The sequence below is a fragment of the Taeniopygia guttata genome, chromosome 1 (assembly GCF_048771995.1).
Source record: "Taeniopygia guttata chromosome 1, bTaeGut7.mat, whole genome shotgun sequence".
Classification (NCBI taxonomy): domain Eukaryota; kingdom Metazoa; phylum Chordata; class Aves; order Passeriformes; family Estrildidae; genus Taeniopygia; species Taeniopygia guttata.
The window spans coordinates 104,001,596-104,023,074 of NC_133024.1; the positions used below are offsets into that span (position 1 = coordinate 104,001,596).

General features: G+C 34.6%; 1 protein-coding gene across 4 annotated transcripts in view; it reads left to right on the forward strand.

Annotated features, from left to right (window-relative positions):
- Positions 1-21,479, forward strand: part of IL1RAPL1 (interleukin 1 receptor accessory protein like 1) — a 676,860-nt gene that overhangs the window by 109,459 nt on the left and 545,922 nt on the right. The gene's annotated exons all lie outside the window — the stretch shown is intronic.

Sequence of the window (21,479 nt, forward strand, 5' to 3'; positions counted from 1 at the left end):
TTTCCCTTGACTACGCTGACATTATGGAAATCGAGTTTTACTTTATGTGATGTCTGATTCTACAAGCTATGGCATTTGATTCCATATTTTGAAATAAGTCAGTATTAGCATACTCTTTCACATAGGCACATTCCCGTAAAATAATGGAACACTTTTTCAGCTACACAGATTACTTATATTTCTAAATATACTCAAGTAAGTTTCAATAATTTCAGCTCTTATTCCTGGCAATTTTTGATTTCCAATGTTTTCTTTTCATTCAACACATAGAGATTTTTCATGTTTATTATGCTATTATGGAAACCAAACTTAGCCTTCTGATTTCTGCTCTGCTTGGTACTTCAGAGAACTGAAAAGAAAAATAAATCAAGCTTGTTTTAAATGACCAGTCTAGTGTAGATTGATTCTTCTCATTTGAACAATTTAACATGGTCTTTCTAACTCTCAAAGAGTTATTATCTCCTGATTACTTGTGAGTCAGACCTTCAGACAAAGGTCTGACATAGCAATGCTAATCAGAAATGAAATTGTTATATTATGTATTTTAATAAGTGCTAGAGACAAGTCAATGGAAATTACTGTGATACAGTGATTCAGTGAAAAAAATATTCTCACCAGAATCCATAGAGGTTTTTAGTGAATTAGAATGGCTTGCAAGCCAATGGTGTTCAAGCAGCTGTAATTTCATCACTCCATAGGGCATTTCAGGTTTTTTTTCTGAGAGTCACAGGAACAAATGATACAAGACATAGAATAGTGAAATGGAATTATTTTTCATTTAATTTGACAATATATACCAAATTCAGTAGGCTACTTCTTTTTCCTTTTAAAGGGCTTTTGGTATGAGGATTGAGGTGTTCATAAACATTTACAAAAGCTACATTCCAGTGTCATTTTTGTCCACACATTAATGATAAAAGTAATCTGTGTATCTGTTAGAGTAGTTAGAAAAAAAAAAAAAGGAAATTATGTAAAGGATACTTTAATATGAATAATTCCTTAATCTTCAAGCAAAGAAGTCTTGCAGTGTGATGTTTGTTGCTTCCAACAGATTTAAGTAATGTAAGATCCCTGTGTAACTAGAAACAAAACAATTCTTATCTCTTTACCTGTTCATATTATAGTGAAATAAGAGATGCTACAGGAAATACAAATAACATTATTTTTTTAACAACAGAACTACTCCTTTTTAAAAAGTCTTTCAAAGCTAATAGAAATTGAATAATGGAATACTGTAGCAGCTCTACATGTTATTCATTACAGCAAGGACTAATTCAAATTTACAGCAAGAATAAATCACATTTTCCTCCAATTTTTTCTTCATTTAGTTGTTTTTTTTTTCTGGGGTTGTAATGTGTTAAGATTATTCATCTTATTTCAAAGGTCCTCTTCTAGAAATGCAGTTAGTCACGCTACTGGTACTATGTAAGCTGTCCACTAATGTGTGCATCAGATTTAATTTTTTCTGATAATTAATTCTGATTTTGGTCTTCTCAATTGAATCTTCATAACAATTGCAGTAAATCCAAGTTGCTCTGTACCTCTTAATATGAGAGGTGCTGAAGTCACCCAAGAGAAGCAGAAGGGTTTGCAGAATTTAAAGAACCCGAGGACAAATCAAGACTCTGTCTCTGGAATTTTTTTTAATGCTTTTAGAGATCAATAAAGTTGAGCTTGTCACTCTTCTATTTGTCTAAATGAAGGATTGTTTCACAGGAATGCTTCCCCTCAAGAATTAAATTTAAAAAAAAAAATAAATTAAGGGGAACAGGATTCCTAGCTTTTTTCAGCATTACTGTTTTCACAGGGAACTCTAGAAACAAATAAAGCAATTCTATACCTGTAAAAGAGCATATTAATAATTTTGTGTCAAAATAATACATTATTTTAGAATTAGAATTTCTTAGTTTCTTGCCTACAAATATAAAACTTTCCAATAGTAGTAGAGCAATTCAGGACTTGGCTGAATATGTGTGAATGGAAACATATCTTTGGTTTTGTCAGCAAAGAGCGTTCATATTTCAAAGTCAAATTTGTCTTTTTGTCTCTGTGAAAATGAAAGCATTTGAGAAAAGGAAGGAAACTGAACATCAGAGTAAATACAGCTTTAAATGAATCTTGTACCTGACCTGGAGGTGCCATTTATCCAGTACAAAGCTAGCAGGACTTACAGTTTCAGGTTTATCTTTTTAATAATAAAGATAAGGGAAGGGAAGGGAAGGGAAGGGAAGGGAAGGGAAGGGAAGGGAAGGGAAGGGAAGGGAAGGGAAGGGAAGGGAAGGGAAGGGAAGGGAAGGGAAGGGAAGGGAAGGGAAGGGAAGGGAAGGGAAGGGAAGGGAAGGGAAGGGAAGGGAAGGGAAGGGAAGGGAAGGGAAGGGAAGGGAAGGGAAGGGAAGGGAAGGGAAGGGAAGGGAAGGGAAGGGAAGGGAAGGGAAGGGAAGGGAAGGGAAGGGAAGGGAAGGGAAGGGAAGGGAAGGGAAGGGAAGGGAAGGGAAGGAAGATGTATTAGAGGCTGAAGGATTTCTATTAAGGTAGAGAAGATTTAGTGAGCCAGACAAAAAAATACACCCATTCATGAATACTGAGGAAAAAAACACCACAACAGATTGTATGTCTTGTATCAAAGTCATTAAAAGTAGTCACTAAATGAGGATATATTAGTTATCTATCTTCTCTTGTCTTTCAGACTGTGAAACAAAACCCTAGAATGGGTTTACATTAATATCTCTGATAACTGTAAAACAAAATGAGATTATTTGGCCTATGAATGCATAATTAATTCTTTGCTTAATTTAACTGATTTATTGTGTTTTTGAGATTAATTTTTGGTAGATGGAGGTGCATTCAGGTTTAGGGTAAAATTTAAGGGTAAAATTATCAGAAAGAAAACTGGAATTTGGATTGTTCTGATGTCTGAATTCTATTCTAGCTGTTTAAATTAAAAACATGGCGGTCTTTGCTTATTACAAAATATATTGCAGTTTTCCTTATAAAATTTAGAAATAGATGCAGAATGCATTTTTTATAGTTCACAAAATCCCTCCTCTGTTTCATTGCTTTGATCAAGGGTACAGTGTGGTCACAATCTTGGTTTTCCTGGTTATATCACACTAGTGTACCTGCACTTTTCAAAAGGCTGGTAAGATAAAACTGTGGAAAATGAACTGGAGGACAATTTTTTAATTTTTGTTTTTCAATGTGCTGTATCAATTTTCATCAGATCACAGTAAAGCACAATGAGAATGCAATTATAGCAAAGACAGATATTTCAGAAAGTATCCTCAAACTCCTGAGGAAGTGCTGGAGGTGCTGCATAAAAATATTTATACTCTGTGTTCTTATTAGACCCTAGTTTTCTGAGATTTATGACCATCAGTAATCAGGAAATAATTTCCTGTAAAAAAGCGAGACTTGGGCTTTTTTCCAGCTTTAGAACAAGTAGAACAATAGTGTGAAGTCTGGTTACCAGGGAGTCTTTATGGATCTCAGCACTTGACATGAGAGAGGAAAAAGTACAATAAAAACAACTTGTGGCACTAATGTTTGTTTTGTAGATTTTTGGGGGCAGGTAAATAGATTCTCTTCATTAGGACCCCAGGCCACTCCAAAATGATACAGAAGATTTTCATATGGTTAATATGATATTCTTTAGCTTCTTTAGATTCTCAAGAAAAAAAAAATTATTTTAACTTACAGTGTTGACTATATGGATGCTATCCATAGTGTTGTTGTGTAAGTTACTTGGTATACACTCGTCTGAGAGTGGAAATATTTAAGATATTTCTAGTTATATTAAATGGAAATAAAAATTAAAAGTGTGCATTTTAAAATGTTTTAAAATATTTTATTATTTTATGCCTAATGAATAGTGCCAGAGTAATTTAAAATGTTAGGTTACTTGAAGGTAAAGGAAACTAAGAAAATATTTCTTGGAAAAATTGAAATTCACACCTTCTTTAGCAGCATCTCAAATGATATGTAGCCAATTTGGTGTTGCTACATGATCCTCATAACCTCTCCTGAGGTTTAAAGAATATATCTTAGGAGTTTTGCACTGCAAACCCTCACTAATGTAAAAGGCTCTTTGTTCTGCCAGGAAACAGACAATGCATTTTAGCCCAGTTGGAAAATTAATAGCTCAGCAAGATTTGCTTTAAGAAGGTCAAGTATTGTCTAAGATTGTGCCTCTCATTCTATGAATACATTTTTACATTAACTGAAAATCATTCCTATATATGGCCTGATACCCTGTAAATAAAGTTACAGCCAATATTTGTTGGAATCTAGAGTTTTAAATACAGTCAGTTCAGTCAGGAGATAAACAAGTTTGTCCAGAAATACTTCAGGACTATATCACAGCATCTTTTCATAATGAAAATTATTCTAGTACAAACCGAATCTTCTTCATGATAACATAATGCAATTTTTAATGCTTTTGAGTTTTTGTCAGGATCAGAAACAGTTTTTAAACTGCTCATTGAGACTGAACTCAGAATTTGGCAGTCTCTAAGTAGCTTGGATTGCATGAGATCTGTGCAGGAGTAAATTAGCCTTTCCTGTCCTTTCAGATTTTGCCACTACAATATAAAATTGGCTGCCCACACATGATTAATAAATAAAGACTGTTTACTTATATTTTAAGAGCTCTGTTTCAGAATTTAATGTGTAGTAAGATCAGACTCAATAAGGCATGTAGAGAGCTTGTGTGGCCTAATTAAATTATTCAAAGATTTGTTAAAATCAAAGGATATGAAGATGTCTTCATCTTTTTCATAATTTCCCTGAAATCTGGAAAAAAAAAATCCCATCACTTTACATTTACTGGCAAGGCCTTTGAAAACATTTTATATTATTCTCTACTTATAGATGCACTTAATTAAATCTACCTGTCAGCAGTATTGAAAAGGCTTACTTATTGATAGGTGCAGCTAGGATAAAGTAAGAAAAGTGATTACAATGCAGACTTTATCATCTCCTACTACGATTATTAAATCAAGTTAATATTTTAGCATATTTTCACTCTTTTTTTTCTAGTTTAAATAAAAGTAACTTGCTTAATCACTGTTTTTCAGATGCAGTAATTAATGTTTCATTAAGTACTAATAAATCTAGTAATGACCATGGGGTGGTTAAAAAAAAAAATTCTCATGGTGTCACCTTTTCCCATCTTGTCATTCTAATTAGAGTGCTGTCATCTTTCATGACAATCAAAGTACATTTACGATTTTTTTTTCATCTAGTAGAGCAGAGGCAACAGATTCAGACCAACTTAGAAGTCCTGAATTGATACTTTTATTTTAATAATAAATTTCTAAATGGAATAATTAAGAATAGCCTGGGTTTTTTTGAAAAACAGAACAACTCAGATTATTATTATTATTACCTCTGTGTCGGGATGTGACAAATCGCATCTGGAGCCAAATCACATACATACATGCTTGTACCACCAAAGAAGAAGTTGTTATAGAAAACAAGTAACTTGCAACATTCCACAAAAACTACTGAGTTTTCTGCAGCAAGTCACCTTTGCATCAGTTCTCATTCTCTTCAGCAAGACTGAATCGCTTATCTCTCACTCCAGTTAGGCAACATTATATTAATATGTTTCATATTTAATTCCAGATTGTGCCTTCCTCTAAGACTTGTGTTTTGAAAGAACTGTTGAGAATAGATGGATTATGCTTTACCTGGTTCTTTCCCCCCATGTGGTTATACTTCTCGTAGTGATGGAAACTGTGGAATATTCTCCATGTTTCCCTTCTGAGGCTCTCAAAACTTTTAAAATCTGTCATGTGATGATATTTTGTGTTGAGTTAAATTAGATAATGTAATTGAGCTTGTTTAATTTATGTACTCTTTCATGAAGCACGCGTTACTTCACTCACAAAGGTTGTAATGAATTATTTTTATTATAGCTTCTTGAAGTAACAAGCTGTGAGTGTAACTGAGGTGCCATAAGAGGACAAAGTAAATAAAGTTTTTATTTTTAGACTGAATTTTGTTCAGAACTTCTACAAATAATTCATATGGTTAAAAACTGATATTTTTTCTGTCTTAGTATCTGCTGCAATTGTGATTTTACGTAATAATTATTCTTTTTTTTTGTAAAACTGAACAACTCAGATTATGACGGTATTTCAATCAACCCAGAAAGCATAAAATATGCTGCCTAATTGCTGTTTTTGTGTTCAGTGGGTTTTCTTTTTTTAGTTTGTTTTTTGTTGTTTTTTAACAGAAGATGACAAAATTATAAGCCCTATGTTGAGCAGAAGTGGTCCTGCTCAAAAGTTGCACAAAGTGAAAGCTTTTCTGTGAGGAAATTACATTAAAAATTGTTTGATCCATTTGACTCCTACTATGCTTGAGATTTAACTGCTCAATAAACTGTACATTTATTGTACTAATAAAGGTATTTTTGGGTTGCCTGGGCCAAATGATGATGTTGTTACTCAAAAACTTTTGAGTTCTTGTGGATGTTTTGCAGCATGTTTTGTGAAAATTTTCATCTAAAAGGTTGCTAGTGCCATGAGGAGGAATAAACTCTGAATGTTTCAAGAATGACTGGGAATTTAAGAGCCCACCTAACTCAGTACCAAATGCATATATACTGACATTATTTGTGAACGTATTGCTATAAGTATGTTTTAAAATTATATTTTTTTTTTTAATTTTTGCTTAAACTCCTCAAAACTAAACTTTATTTCCTACTTTTCCTGCCATGAGGATTAGATGGGTTAGGTCAATGAGAAGTGGCTCTCTGTGAATACAACTCAGTGACTGGAAGGCTTAACAATATTAACAATCATTTTGAGGATATTTTAAATAGTTTATGTAAAATTGTAGAGCTGAATTAACCAGTGCCTTCAACAGATTTCCCATAGCCAAAAAGAGTTGTTTATCATATGCTATAAGCGGTTTTTTTCCCCTAAAGCCTCGATATTATTTTTCACTAAGGAAGGATGTTTTATGTATTTCTTAAATAGAAATCAAAGATTTACTGTTTCATTTTTTATTTATGACGAGTCTCAGTTAATAGAATTACACATTTATGAAGATAGTATAATCTGATAATCAAATGACCTCGTAAAAATATCTTACTCTCCTGTAGGTCCTATTAAACTCAGTGCTTAGTTCACTTACCAACTTGCTTCACTTTCCTTTTCTTGTGTTAAATGAAGTGTCTATACTTGAAGTGCTGCTGTTTAATTCAAGCTGAGGTGTAATTTATTTTTTCTTCATGCTGAAGGAGCCTCAATATTAAAGGATTTTCCTAAGTAAAATTTTGTTGTGTACCAGTGTAATTCCTGGTCCCACATGAAAATACCTCTGCTTCCATAAAACAGTATTTAGTAAAATGAATAAATCCCCACCTAGGAATTGTAACTGGCAAAGGCAAACCAATAAAACATTTTAGTGTAGAAAGCCATAGCAAGATGGACACACAACTGTATTTCTTTTAAGCTTCTCCTTGTGCTGAGCTGATGAAACAATGCTTTGCCAAAAGCCTGTGCTGCCTGATTTCCATGCTGCTTGATTTTCCATGCTGCCCGAGTCTCTTCTCCCTCATTCACACAGTTAAATGGAAGAGGCAGAGCAGCAGGGGCACTGGGATGGCAGAGTACCCCAGGCAGGAGCCAGAGGTGTCGGCCCTGGAGGCCCAAACAGAGCAGGGACCCTGCCATCTCAGAAAGGACACAAATGAGAGCTTCTTTTGAAACACACAAACAAAAACCAAATAGAAGTCATTGACAAATAAAATAAAAGGAAGTAATCAAAACTTTGCAGGCTGAAGCAAATCAATTATTCTGGCGATTACCTGTACATACTACCATCTGATTTTATATTATAATTTTTTCCCATTATATTTAACTATTTGATCTGGATTCATGAAGGTGAAACTTGCTGTAGGTTGACATACTTAAAATTCTAACATTAAAGTATCTTGTACAAGAGTTTTCTAGAGAAATAAAAAGAGCATCTATGCATATTAAATGCCTTGCAGGAATTTCAGGTTTAGGGTTTTTTTTTGTCTAGGTAGGCAGCATATAATTTTAAATATTATTTTGAGTAATAACAGGGAGCAAGAACAATCATAAGTTTTAACAAATGGCATGAATATGCTCCATATGGCCTATCTAGAAAAAAATAAACACATTATGGGCAGGTATTTTATTATAAATATTGGCTTCACCCAGCAACTATTTTTTCAAAAAATATTTTTAACTTAGTGTTTGCATTGCAGTTTTACAGCAAAAAACACTCGGGTTTGAGAAGGGGGTGTTTTAGAAATCTTTTCATCACCTATCAATAGTTATATCAAATATAACTGTTGAATAATTTAATAGAAAAGGTTGTTTATAGATTCTGTCTTGTACAGATTTTTCTGCTTTTCAGTATATTGTTCCTTAATAGCTCATTGCTGAAATCATCTTTTGAGCTCTTTTGTGTCATAGAGGAATCCCATGGGAATGGAGCCAGTTCAGGAGAACAAAGACAAATGGTGCACTGACTGTGGAAAGCTCCTGGGTAAAATATGAGTTTTATGTCATCCAGTTTAATAAGTCTTTAGTTAAACATGTCAGGTATTCTCTTGACCTTTCATAACCTAATTTTGAACATTATATGATGATGTAACAAGATAAAAATTGAGACATACTCTTAGCAGCAGAACTTTCAGATAAAGTCTTTTAAGAAAACCCTGAAACAAATAGCTTTCTTCTAGAAATGCTACTGTGAAGGTAACAAATACAAGCACATACAGTATTTCAGGTGGATTAAAGAGAATCCAGGAATCTCTAAACCCTCACATGAGCATGGTGAAGGCAATTCAGAATGAGAATGGTCATTACTAGAGGCTGCCAGAAAGTATGCCAAAAGGGTGGGATATTTAAAACTTTCTTCTGGTTCCCTTCTTTTGTAGTGGAGATGGTGTATCACTTGAAAATGTTTCCTATTATTCAGTATTTCTATTAATATGCGTGTACATTTGTAACTATTAGTATTAGTTGGCATCTAAGTACACAGGCTGAATAATTCTCTGCTGTAAACACTGTGTATACAAATGCATATCTGAATTTATTTGCAGGGAAATTAATAATTTAAAAGATACAATATGGAAAAAAACCCTGGCAATCTTCTGAAGCTGTATGGGTAACTGGAGAAATACTAAGATAGGGAGAAGGATGAACTGAAATTTACCTAGTGTGGCATAGAAGTGACTCATAGTTCTGCACATACTATTTTTATACCTCCTGATATTAAAAGTGACAAGAATGTTCTCCTGAGGAAATTCTCATCTTAAACAAAACAAACAACTTCATTGTCAGCCCCTTACCAAAAGAGCTGTTCGGGATAGGTTTTCATTTTCTGACATTCTTGCTGTCACCCTTTGGTCATTGCTAGAGGAGGGCCAAGATAATTAGAGATGGAGAACCTCTTATGTGAGGAAAGGCTGAGACAATTGGAATTATTCAGCTTGGAGAAGGTTTCAAGGGCACCTAATTGTGACCTTCCAGTACCTGAAGGGAGACTACAAGAAACATGGAGAGAGACTTTTTACAAGAGTTTGTAATGACAGGACAAGGGGCAATGGCTTCAAACTGGAACAGAGTAGGTTTAGATGAACTGTTGGGAAGAAATTCTTTACTGTAGGTGTGCTGAGGCACTGGTATAGACTGCCCAGAGAAGCTGTGGGCGTCTCATCGCTGGAAATGTTCAAGGCCAGGTTGGATGGGACTCTGAGAAACCTTGTCTTGTGAGAGGTACCCCTGTCCACAGCAGGGGATTTGGAACTCTATGATCTCATGGGTCCTTTCCTACCCAAGCCACTCTTAAGATTCCGTGATTCTGTGAACCAGCCCTGCAGAGTTGAGAGTGACAATTTATTGCAATAATTATTGGAATGGAGTGAGGAAATACATATCTGAGAACCAGCCTGGGATATAAGTAGACTTGGAGTTGACTGCCTCCTCCTTTTGTTAGGCTGCTTGTATGAATTGTGGCATATCTGGCAATCTAAAAGCTGTTTAGACACCTCAAGCTAGTTGTAATTAGTAGTGGTAAAATATCGTTTAGAGGAATGTGTTGTTAATTTCCATTTTCTTCATGGGTGTTGTGATATTAAGGATAATCGTGCTCCATGAAGAAAAGTAAGTTTCAGTGTTTAAGCTGGTGAACCAAAAGGTCAGACCTTTCTTATTTATATACAGTTACGATTTTATTTTCTTTTGGTGTTAGTGGTGGAATAGTTTTTCAGGGTTGTACTCAGGTGCCTAAATATGAGTGTGTAGCACCGTTTAAGATGCTGTGAGGAATCCAGCTTGGCCTCTAGCTGCCCATGCAGAGCCTTCCTTCACTTCAGCATCACATCTGCCAACCACATGCAAGTGGGAAATTTTGAGTGTCTAAATGTATGAGGTTCTCCCTAACCATCAGGCATGATGTACTGAAGAAAAAAATAGTTTGAAACAAGAAGATAAATCTAATATTTTTTGTATTATATTGTATTAAAATTTTAACTAGTCTCCAAGTATCAGATACATCTGGTAGGAAGGTTACCATTGTATTTATATAAGGAGCTGGCATATGTGTGTAAATTTATTTTTATATTTGTGTATGTCTATAAACTTTACAGAGTTTAGGATTATGTAATGATTTGTTTGAAAGAGAGTAGTTTATGAAAATAAGTTTTTTCTGAAATATGCCTCTTTTTAATGCAGAAAATATAACTTGTATATTGATTCATTATTTTGTTGTATAGCAAGCACATTATAATGGCCATCAGTTGTACTACTCTGAGGGAGATTTTACAAATTCCCTTGATAATTCAATGTTTCTTCTGCCTTATTCTTTTGTCCCTAATGCCACAGCAAAATCTGGAGTGGGTTTGATGATGTAAGGCTGCTAGTGACAAAGGAGATTTTGCCCCACCTGACAGCTCTGGTATCAGCCCTAGCAGTTACATGTCCGTGCAGAGAGTCACATAGGGTGACGAATCTGACAGAAGGGAAATGTCCAAAATGAGCTAAAGGTGGGAATAAATGGACAAGGACTGGGACTAAGGATAAGAAAGATTGTAGGTTGATAATATCAAGCCATTTGTAAAACTTTGTCTCAAAATACAGAGAAACAAAACGTATATTCTAGTGCCAGTCATATTTTAGTAAAACAGCATTTTTACATGTAACTTCACAGACTAATATCACTGTACTTTTCTGTTGTCTGAAAGCTTGCATCTTTGGTTAAATGATGGAAGACATTACCTTAGAGCAAGGCACATCTCAAAAATGTACCTCTACAAATCAGACTGAAGAGTATGTACTTTGTTCTAATTATTTCTGTATCTTACAAGTGAAACCATAAATTAATCTAAGTACAGATAGAATGTTTGAAACTCAGGTTGTATTTCCAGTAGGACTTTTTTTGTTGTTTTATAGCACAAAAGTGAATACTTGGAAGATGTAACAATTCTGATATTTTCCATTTTATAAAAATTCTTGATGCAACTAATAAAAAATGGAAAAATATTTGGGTTTTCATATTTCACGCTACTCATGAGAAAGTCCAGAGGAGGGCTACCAAGATGACTAGAAAAATGGAGCACCTCTTCTATTAGGAAGGACTGAGAATAGTTAGGCTTGTTCAGCCTGGAGAAGAGAAGGCTTTGGGGTGATTTTAGAGCACCCTCCAGTACCTGAGAGGAGCTTACAAGAAAGATGGAGAGAGGCTTTTTACAAGGGCAAGTTGTCACTAGACAAGGGATAATAGCTTGAAATGAAGGAGGGTAGGTTCAGATTAAATATTAAGGAGATATTTTTCACTGTGAGGGTTGTGAGGCTCTGGAAGAGGTTGCTAGAGAACTCGTGTATGCTGTGTCCCTGGAAGTATTCAAGGCTGGGTTGAATGGAACTTTAAGCAACCTGATCTAATAAAAGGTGCTTCTTTTCATGGCAGAGTCATTGTATCTATATGGTCTTTAAGGTCCCTTCCAACCCAAACTGTTCTATAATCCTGTGAATCTAGGATTCTGTGTAAGGAACTGTGGTGGTTGACCTGGCTGAATGTCAGACATCCACCAAAGCTGCTCTGTCCCTCCGCACCTCAGCTGGACTGGGGAGGGAAAAGGTAACAAAGGGCTTGTGAGTCAATATAAAAACACTGAGATCACTGACCAGTTGCCATCACAGGCAGAACAGCCTCAGGGGTTGCAGAAATTCACCCCATTTTGTCTGTGCCACTCCTGCCTCTGCTGGGGGAGGACTCCTCCCACCCTCACCTGCTCAAGTGCAGGGTCTTTCCTGCAGGAGTCCCTTCTCCATTTCTCTGACAGAGTTCTTCCCACAGGCTGCAGCTCTTCACAGACCACTCCAGTGTGGGCTCCCGTGGGTCACAAACCCCATCAGGAAACCTGGTCCATTGTGAACTCCTTGCTCCACAGGGACACAGGTCCTGCCTGGAGCCTGCCTCAGTGCGGACTTCCCCTATGTCACAGTCTCCCTCAGGCACAGCAGCCTCTCCAGTGTGGGGTCATCCCGGGACTGCAGTTGCATCTCTGCTTTGCTGGGGCCTCCATGGGCTGCAGGGGCACAGCTGCCTCACCCTGCTCTTCACCACAGGCTGCAGGGGACTCTGCTGTGATGCCTGGAGCACCTCCCAGCCCTCCTCCTGCGCTGACATTGGTGTCTGCAGGGCCGCTGCTCCCACCGTCCCACACTCCTCTCTTCAGCTGCTGGTGCAGCTTGGCTTTTTCCCCCCTTCTCCAACACCTTATCCCAGAGGCACTACCACCATTGCTGTGGGCTTTGTCTTGGCCTGTAGGTCCATCTTGGGGCCATTTTGTCTCTTGGACAGCTTCTGGCAGCCTCTCAGAGAAGCCACTACCCCCCACTACCAAACCTTACCACGCAAGCCCAATACAGCAGTCTCTGCAGAGCCTGTGACTAAACCATTTTGTGGTTCTTGTGGTAGTACAATACTCTTAAATCAGAACATATTTCCCAATGAATCTCCTTAATGATAATTTAAGTGTGTTTCTTGAATAATTTTCTCCAAAAGTCTACAGTTCTGTCATTTACTGTAATATTGACTTTTAGCCTTTTCATCCATAGATATACTCACATCATCAAGACATTAAGCAGCTACATTATTCTAAATTTGTGTATATTTTTGATCCCCTTAGTTAATTTTTGTGGTCTATGGAACACAGGAAGGAAGACAATATTTTCACCTAAGACCTATGGTCTTTGAAAGAAATTATTCAGAAAAGTATTTCTTTATTACTTTTCTGCATAGATTTAAAGTTCAAATTCAACGCCTTGAATTTAAAACAGAAACACACAGCACACTGACATTCTTAAAAGTAATGTTGTAGGAAGGATGAAAGATGCGAAGTTCTTTGAAAATATGAAGTGCTACATAGGAGTACTATTGGGAAGGAGAGCAACTAGACATTAAAGAATAATCCATTCCCCTCTCCTACTAGTATAATTTAATCCAGTTTATTAATATTTGGATTTAAATCTTCATAAACAGATGAGAAATATGTAAGTAAATATCTGCACAAGTTTAGATCCACGTAACTTACTGGGAAAAGAAATAATATCAGGTGCATGAACTTCTGTATCCTCTGGTCTCTCCTTGCAAATTCCATTGCAAAAAGCAATTATTGGTTTTATATACATTAACTATGAATTTAAGATGCAATAGTTACCAAATCTTGGGTATCTCTGTTTAAAAATTGGTGCATAGATAGCCAAATTACATGTAATTGAACATGAATATGAGAAATAGCTTTCTCAGAAGACATAAATTTAAAAAAAATTTAAAACATTGAACATTAATACTGTACTGTTCAGTTACAATATAAAAATGATCCCCACTTGGAATTCTTTATATCAGAATGAGCTATCATAAGAAAAAATTCAGGTATTAAATTACTGTGAAGCCTGGATCACCATAAATATGATGAATATTCATATATTTTATTATTTCAGATTAAGGTCCTTGGACAGAATCATAGAAGTCAGGAATACTTTATCTCTTTATCTGTTTTTTTTTTTTTCTTTTTTTTTTTTTTTTAGCTGAGTCTCTTATGTTTGATGTAAATGGTTGAGGTAGTTGGCAGTAGTCATTCTACAGAAGGATAAATTCAAATCAAAACCTTGTTTTCTCTTACTAACAATTTATAAAAAAAATCTGAAGCTTTGATATTTATGTGACAGAATATTGACTCTAATTTTTTTTTTTTTTGCATATACCTAGTAAAGTTTGTGAGATTTACGTTTCTGCTGAACTGTATATACAGACATATGTGGTTTCAAATGTTCCTCTTCTAGAATATGACAGGCAAAGCATAAAAAGTTTTCCTTGTTGATGTTTGCCAGTTTATAGGATCTGTGCTTCTATATTCATCATGCACACAGTCCCTGTATTTTACTCTGAATCCAATCATCTTTTTTCAAAATGTCAAACTGTGCATCTCCAGAATTCATGGACGGACAAAATGTAGGATACCTGGGAAGCTTACTGCATGAAACAGAACATAAGAGTGGAACAGCAAATATATGGCTGGCTGAAAACCTACAGCAGAATATTAAACCAGACATATTTAGGAAACAAAATATCTTGGATATTTCTACCTTAACTAAATACTTTTGCCATTAAAGGAAATAATTGGAAAACTAGTGGGGAAGGGATTAGCCTTTTTTTTTTCATTTGTAATCATATTTATTTAGAAGATCCTATTCAGAGAATTTTTCACTTCCAAGGGTCAAAGAAGTAGCCAGAGGATTCTGGCTAGATAGACACATTATCTAAAATAACTGCACCATATTCTTTCATTATGAAAGGACACTACTCTGTAACAAATGGATAAAATTTCAGTTTGACTAGAAATTGACACAAAGGCATTTAAAAATAGAAGGGATGAGAAGAATTTGTTGTTCTTAATTCCAATTCAAAATATTAAATTAATTTTCCTACAATAAAGAAGCTCTTCATACATGATTTATTCATAGCCACCACTTATCCAGCAATAATGCTGCCATTATTAAAAGGAATATTGATGAGTTAGATGAAACTCTGCCTACATATGCAAGCAAATGTGATAAATTCCCTTTTTTTTTTGCATGTTATTTATGCACTTTTGTGTCAGAAGCGTGTGTATTTCAGCCATGTTTTCATGTTGCATATGCTGTCATATTGTTGTAACAAATTATTTTTTCTTTCCATTCTGTTTCTTATGTTGCTTGTAACATGTGAGGAAATGACTAGAAATATTTAGGGAAAGAACAAATTTTCAATTATATGAAAAATAGTGTTTGGAGTCTTGTCTGAAATAGGATGATTTGAATATTTTTGATGCTTCAAGCTTCTGAGTAGAAGGATCTTCTTTTTTCCCCCTTTTTTATTTAACCACCAAATATCCTTTTTTCAGCATCTATTGTGTCTGTTGTGTGTGATGCTTAATATTCCAGTAAACTACAGACCCAACACATTTACAGTTCTCCAAGCCACCCTTGGGTATCTTTTGAAGTTGGTGACTGAGGAAGCTTTATAACTACTACGCTGTACTGTAGGATTTAAGCACTAACCATATTTTACCTTGAGAACAATTGCTCACTGCAGTTCCTGATTTCAGAAGCAGATTCTGAGCTTGGCTTCTACCAAACTCAGATGAAGATCAGAGCTGCCCAGACCACTTGTTAATGGGGAGAGTCCAGACTGGGAGTTTAAGAGGAGAATAAAAAAGGGTGGAGTAAATGAAGTAAAACAACTGCTTTCCTTCTGCATCTGTTAGAATGGTTATGAGTTGAAGTGAACCATTCATCCATGCTTTGCCGTACTTCTGAAGGATGTGTACAGCCAAAATCAATTTCTAGCTTCACTTCTGGGTGTGACCCTGCAGTGGTGTAGCATGTGATGCTTCCCTTAGTCCACCACTGTCCTATGGGGATCTTTCTGCTATTTCTTTTGCCAGAAATTATTGGGGTTTTTATGTCAGTTCTTTACAGTAAGATACAGGTATTCCATTACATATATATTTACAGAGCAGTCTCTGTAAAACCCATTTAACTTTCTTAGAAGGCAACCTGAAAAGTCACAGTTGGCTTGTAACAGTGTTTAATGGGAGCTTGAGGAAATAATGAAAAATTTAATGCGATCATGAATCACTCCAGAGAATATTGATCTGCAATCAGTAATTTTACTGTCAGAACCTAGAGATTTCACCAACAGGTACTGTACAGGCAATAAAATTAAAAAAAATATTATGCCCTTTGAAGAGACACATCAGATCCATAGATTACTCATGGATGTATTATATAAAATTTACTTGCAGCTTTCTTCAGGGTACTAGAACTGCTGACTCCATATGGAAGTAGTGATTTATTCTTATTCAGACATTCCTAATGTTGACTAAATTTTATTTTAGTATTATTAATTCCTTTTTAAATTCGCAAACTAAAATCATAGAGAATGATTGAAATTCTAAGTTCAGGTAAATTATTGCACCTGTACATATAGATAAGCTGCAGAGTCAGTGAATAATGCAAGTAATGAAATTAGGAAGTCTTGAAAGTCTTCACTGGAAACAATTTGAATCTCTTTTGCATGGTGATTCACTATTCATGATGCTGAATACTATAACTTTTTTCGGATTTGCAATCTTTAAAAAAGAAAAATATATAAAAATTAAGTATGCTTTCAACTTTGGTCATATTTACACTTATTTGTTGCCTTTGATGATTTAACTGTACTTAATTTTGAATATAATATAAATATTTAATATCTTAATAATATACATTGAAAACAGGGTGAATTCATTCTCACTGCGTATTTTGTATATCAATATTGTAACTTCTGTGTGACTTATCTTAACCCACTGTATGCCTAAAAGCAAACTGGGTTTTTAAAGAAAATATCCATCTATCCAAACTTCTGCACTATTTCCTATGGTGTTTCTGTGTTGGTGTAGGTCAGCAGAAATGAATATAAATGAAAAAGTGGACAGTCATATGTTGATTACCAAGTGATTAAAATCATGCTAAGTGACAGTTGATATTTATGTGTATTTCGGATTTTAGAATATTTTTAGCAGTTTTAGAAACAAACATTATATGAAAGCTTCCTATATCACAGTATTCTTTTAACAAAGTAAGTTATTTTATTAAAATCAATATATTAATATTGAAACAAAATCAAGATTAACTGACACTAGTAGGAGACCTGTTTGAAATTCTGGATGAAACACTGAGTTTCTAAATTTTGTAAGGAGTGTTCTGTGAAAATGTATGCTATTTGAGACAGACAACGTGTTCTTACTCTTAGGACTGTGGAAATTAGAATTTATTTTTTTACAAGAAAATATAAAATATAATCTTGGTAGCTCTTACAGATCTAGATAGTTCCAGCAAATATTATGGACTTTGGTTCTCACGTTTTTCACTGGTTTCATTCACAAACACCACTAAGGACAGTGAAAAGCCACATATATGCAGAATTGTAGCCTATTACTCATTCTTGAATTAGGGGAAAGCAGGAGTGGAAGGGAGCAGTAAAAAAAATCATTTGTGTTCTGAAGTGTGTTAAAAGAGAGATCTTCGGATTGGTAAATTTCTGTCTAATTTACATAAAAAACTTAAATCATAGGCATGCTATTCAAATAGAGAAGATTTTCAAAACTGTTGTAAATAATGGCATGATGGGAATTACTACACCATGAGTGTTTCCAAGTGGTTTTCCTATTACTGTAGAAAATGATGATTTATTTGTTTCACTTTGATTCCAAGAAGAAAGGAAATACTATATAGTTTCAGACAAAGCGAAATAAGGAGCCAATGATTATCAGAGAAATTCTAATCATTTAGCTTTGTAATAGGAGTATGCAGTCTTTGGTGGTGTCTGTGAATTACAAATCCCTTTTTTTTCTGTCTTTGCGAAATGTCTTGCTAGATTAAAATAAGAAACAGGAAAAGGAAGGGTGCTGAAGATATACACACTCTGAGAATAAGTTGCTTTTATTTCTTTTCAGCGGAATAATATCCGTGCACATAAAAACTCCATGATTCTTTCAAGAGCGATGGAAGGCCTAATTTAAAACAATTAGGTTTTTTCTTGAACAACTTTTTCCATTCATTTAGGTCGCAGGTCTCTAGAATATTCTCAAAGCCTTCATTATTAGGTTGTCTATTAAAAAAAAAAATGGTTTAAGTGTACACCTGTTTAACTTCTACTAGACTGTCTTCCCTGAAAGGAAATAAATATTAACTGCTGAATATTTTCCTGGATGCATTGCTAAGTTCAAACTGGGAATCTGAAATGTGTGCATACATTTTCCTGCTGTTCAGCTACACTAGTACTCTACCTGATAGATATGGCTGGCAAGCTCTACCATTAGGAAAGAGCCCTTCAGTAAGAAAGCAAAACCTACTTTCTGACACTGCGTATTCTAAATTAACTCGAGCATATGTTTTTCATCTGTGTAAGTAACAAGTACTGAAATATCATGCTGACAATTCTATGCTTTGAAAAGATGATGATGATGATGATGATGATGATGATGATGATGATAATCATCATTATTGTTGTTATCGTTCCTATCATTTTTGTCATTATTATCTAGGACACTTCAGCAGTCATTGACCCAAGAGGTTAAGATCCTAAAAATCATGTACAATAATAGCTTCCACTTCAATTAAACTCACCAACTGAGTACCTGAAGTCATTATAAATATTTTTAATATTCAGTTGAATAGATGAGTAAATCTTTTCTTTTGACTACAATGTAAGCTACATAAGCTACAATTTGGATGTGAATTTTTGTAACATTTCCAGTAGAAGTGACAAAAAAGATAGCAAAACCAATTTCTCATGAGAGTAGAGGATAAATTAATGAGCATATGGTGCCTTTTGTTTCCTAGAAGCAGCTGTAGTTTTACTTTTGGTTTTACAATTATCTCCACATCATTCTTGATTACTCATTTTACCTTTGCTGTGATCATGTTGGGAATAAAGAAAGCAAGGCCATGTTCATGATGTTTAAAGAGAGAAGAAAAAATAGGTTGTTCTGCATTAAAAAAGATGAGAACATTGTCAAAGCTATGACTTGTGTAACAGCCTTGTAGATAGAAAAAAAATCACCAATGTCTTCACACCAAAATCTTAAATAAGCATGCCCTCAGATTCTTATCCTTTCATTTTAGGAAGATTGCATAAAATGATTGAAATGAAATTTGTTACTGTTGCTGGCATATATTTTTGTTTCAGTAAAATTATTAACTTTTTTGGTCCTCCTTTCACCTGCACCAAAAGGGTAGGATCATTCCCAGAAATAAATATTAAGAGTTTTAACTTAGAGAAGTGCTTTAAAATCCCATTTAACTTGCAGTTTACTAAGACCTAAGCTATTTAAATAGATGCTTTATAATTTGCATATCATTAATTGAAAAGAAGTCTGTACATATTTGGGTCAAATGAATAGCATTTGATATATTTTTAAAAAAATATATGTTGATAATAGGACACTTAATTACTTGGCAATGGATTTGTTTTCACATTAAAGATGGGATTGCCAGAGCATTCTGTAAGTGCACAGGAAATATCCCTGAAGAACTCCGGAATATGTGAAGTTCTCAAAAAAAGGAGATAAGGAGGATAATCAAATTATTTGCAACAGAGCTGGTAAGTGAGTCAGTATTTCCAGTCGTGAAAAAGTAGATGGAATTGAAATCATAGGTTGTTCACAAAGGAAATAAATCTGGATAAGTTTAAGGTTGTAGATGAACTCATCCAAAAGCAGGGGTTTTCTGCTAAAATCAAAAGTTTAACCAGAATACCTGATAATGTGCTTGCCAACTTTGATGAATAAAAGGTATGAAAATTAATTTTTGTTTATTCTGCAAGTGTGGCAGGTTGGTAAATCTAGGTGAGTGTTTAATTATATTTAAAAAACAAGAAATTCAACTATCCTAACACTAACCTCTAATGAAATACCAAACTAAAGATTAGGAAAACATACTAAACATAATAGTGTTATCTTAGCACATCTGATAAAGGTAAAACTTTGCAAGTGTTGATAGGTCTTTCATGTCCTGTTAAACTGTTAAACTGAAACTTATACCAAATTAAACTTTTGTTTAATGACTTTCCTTTAAATTCTTCACGAGGCAAGGATCCTTTGAATGTCTTACTAGTTTTGTTGATCTCTTCTGTGTTGTCTGTCCACTGTTATTGTAGGTTTTGCTCCTAACAATTTTATGTCAAATTTATCTATAAATAGAACATAATTTCCTAAATATTTTTGCTTATTTTTCCTTCCTTTTGATGAAAACTTAGACTTCATAATATTGTGGGGGGAGTTGGGGGGTGGGGGGGGGCTGGGAATATGTGATTTTCCTGTCATCACAAGAATAAGCAGAGTCCAGCCAGCAAAAAATGAGGTCTTTCAGTTAGATAAAAATGCAGCATTATGGTATTTGGACTATTGAAGCAAGTGAAATATCTGGGGGCAAAAATAGTGTGAAATATATATATTCTGTTGGATAATTTTGCAGTTTTGCATCATAGCAAAATTCTCAAATATCTAACATATTGAAGTAAAAAGCATTCTGGCAAATTTCCATTCCTTCATGTTCTTTTGAGTAAACTGTTTTGACACTACTTTAATTCCTCTTCTTGTCCATATATCAAATGGGCAAGCTCTGCTGGAAACCTTACTAAAATAACCATCTGACTTTATACACACTGTGCAGTTCAAAAAGTTACTTATTGATGTCTCTCACTTATTTCATACTGTTTCTTCAACTTTACTTAAAATACCAAGATTTTTTTCCTCCCTTTCTACTTCTTGCTATAATTTACCTCCTCATTGGCTTGATTTTTGACTTTCATTTATCTTGCCTCTCTTTTCTTTGGTAGACTGTTTAATATGGATCCACTAGAAAACATTCTCCTTCCTTTCATATAATACTACAAAATATTTGTTAGCACCTCTATTATTTGTAACTCCATGTAACTGTGACCCTTGATGGAAACATTAATATTAAAAGCTCCTGCATTGTAATTTCACTGTGTATTCTCAGCAGAAATTAAATTAATATGTCACATTATCAAGAAATGGCTGAAAATCAAGGAATAAAATAGAGTTCTGATATCAAAAATATATTTCCTGTGTGGATGCAACACATTACATGTGGAATGCACATTTGGTAATTCATCTGTCAGGTAATAGTTTTGTTGAGTAACTAGGGAAGAAATGGGGAATATGGGGCAGGGGCAAACTCCGTGTGATACCGTCCTAAGAGCCTGATTGAAGCAGTTAAAAAATCACTTATGATCACTAGATTGAATCTGCTACATTCTGTTTTTCTAGATAATTGTTTTGTAGGCAGAGTTGAGCTCTTCAAACTTGGTACACTGAGGATAAATTACTTCAATAAAAATTCTATTAAAACTACAGAAAGTTATCTCTAAGATTCTGACAC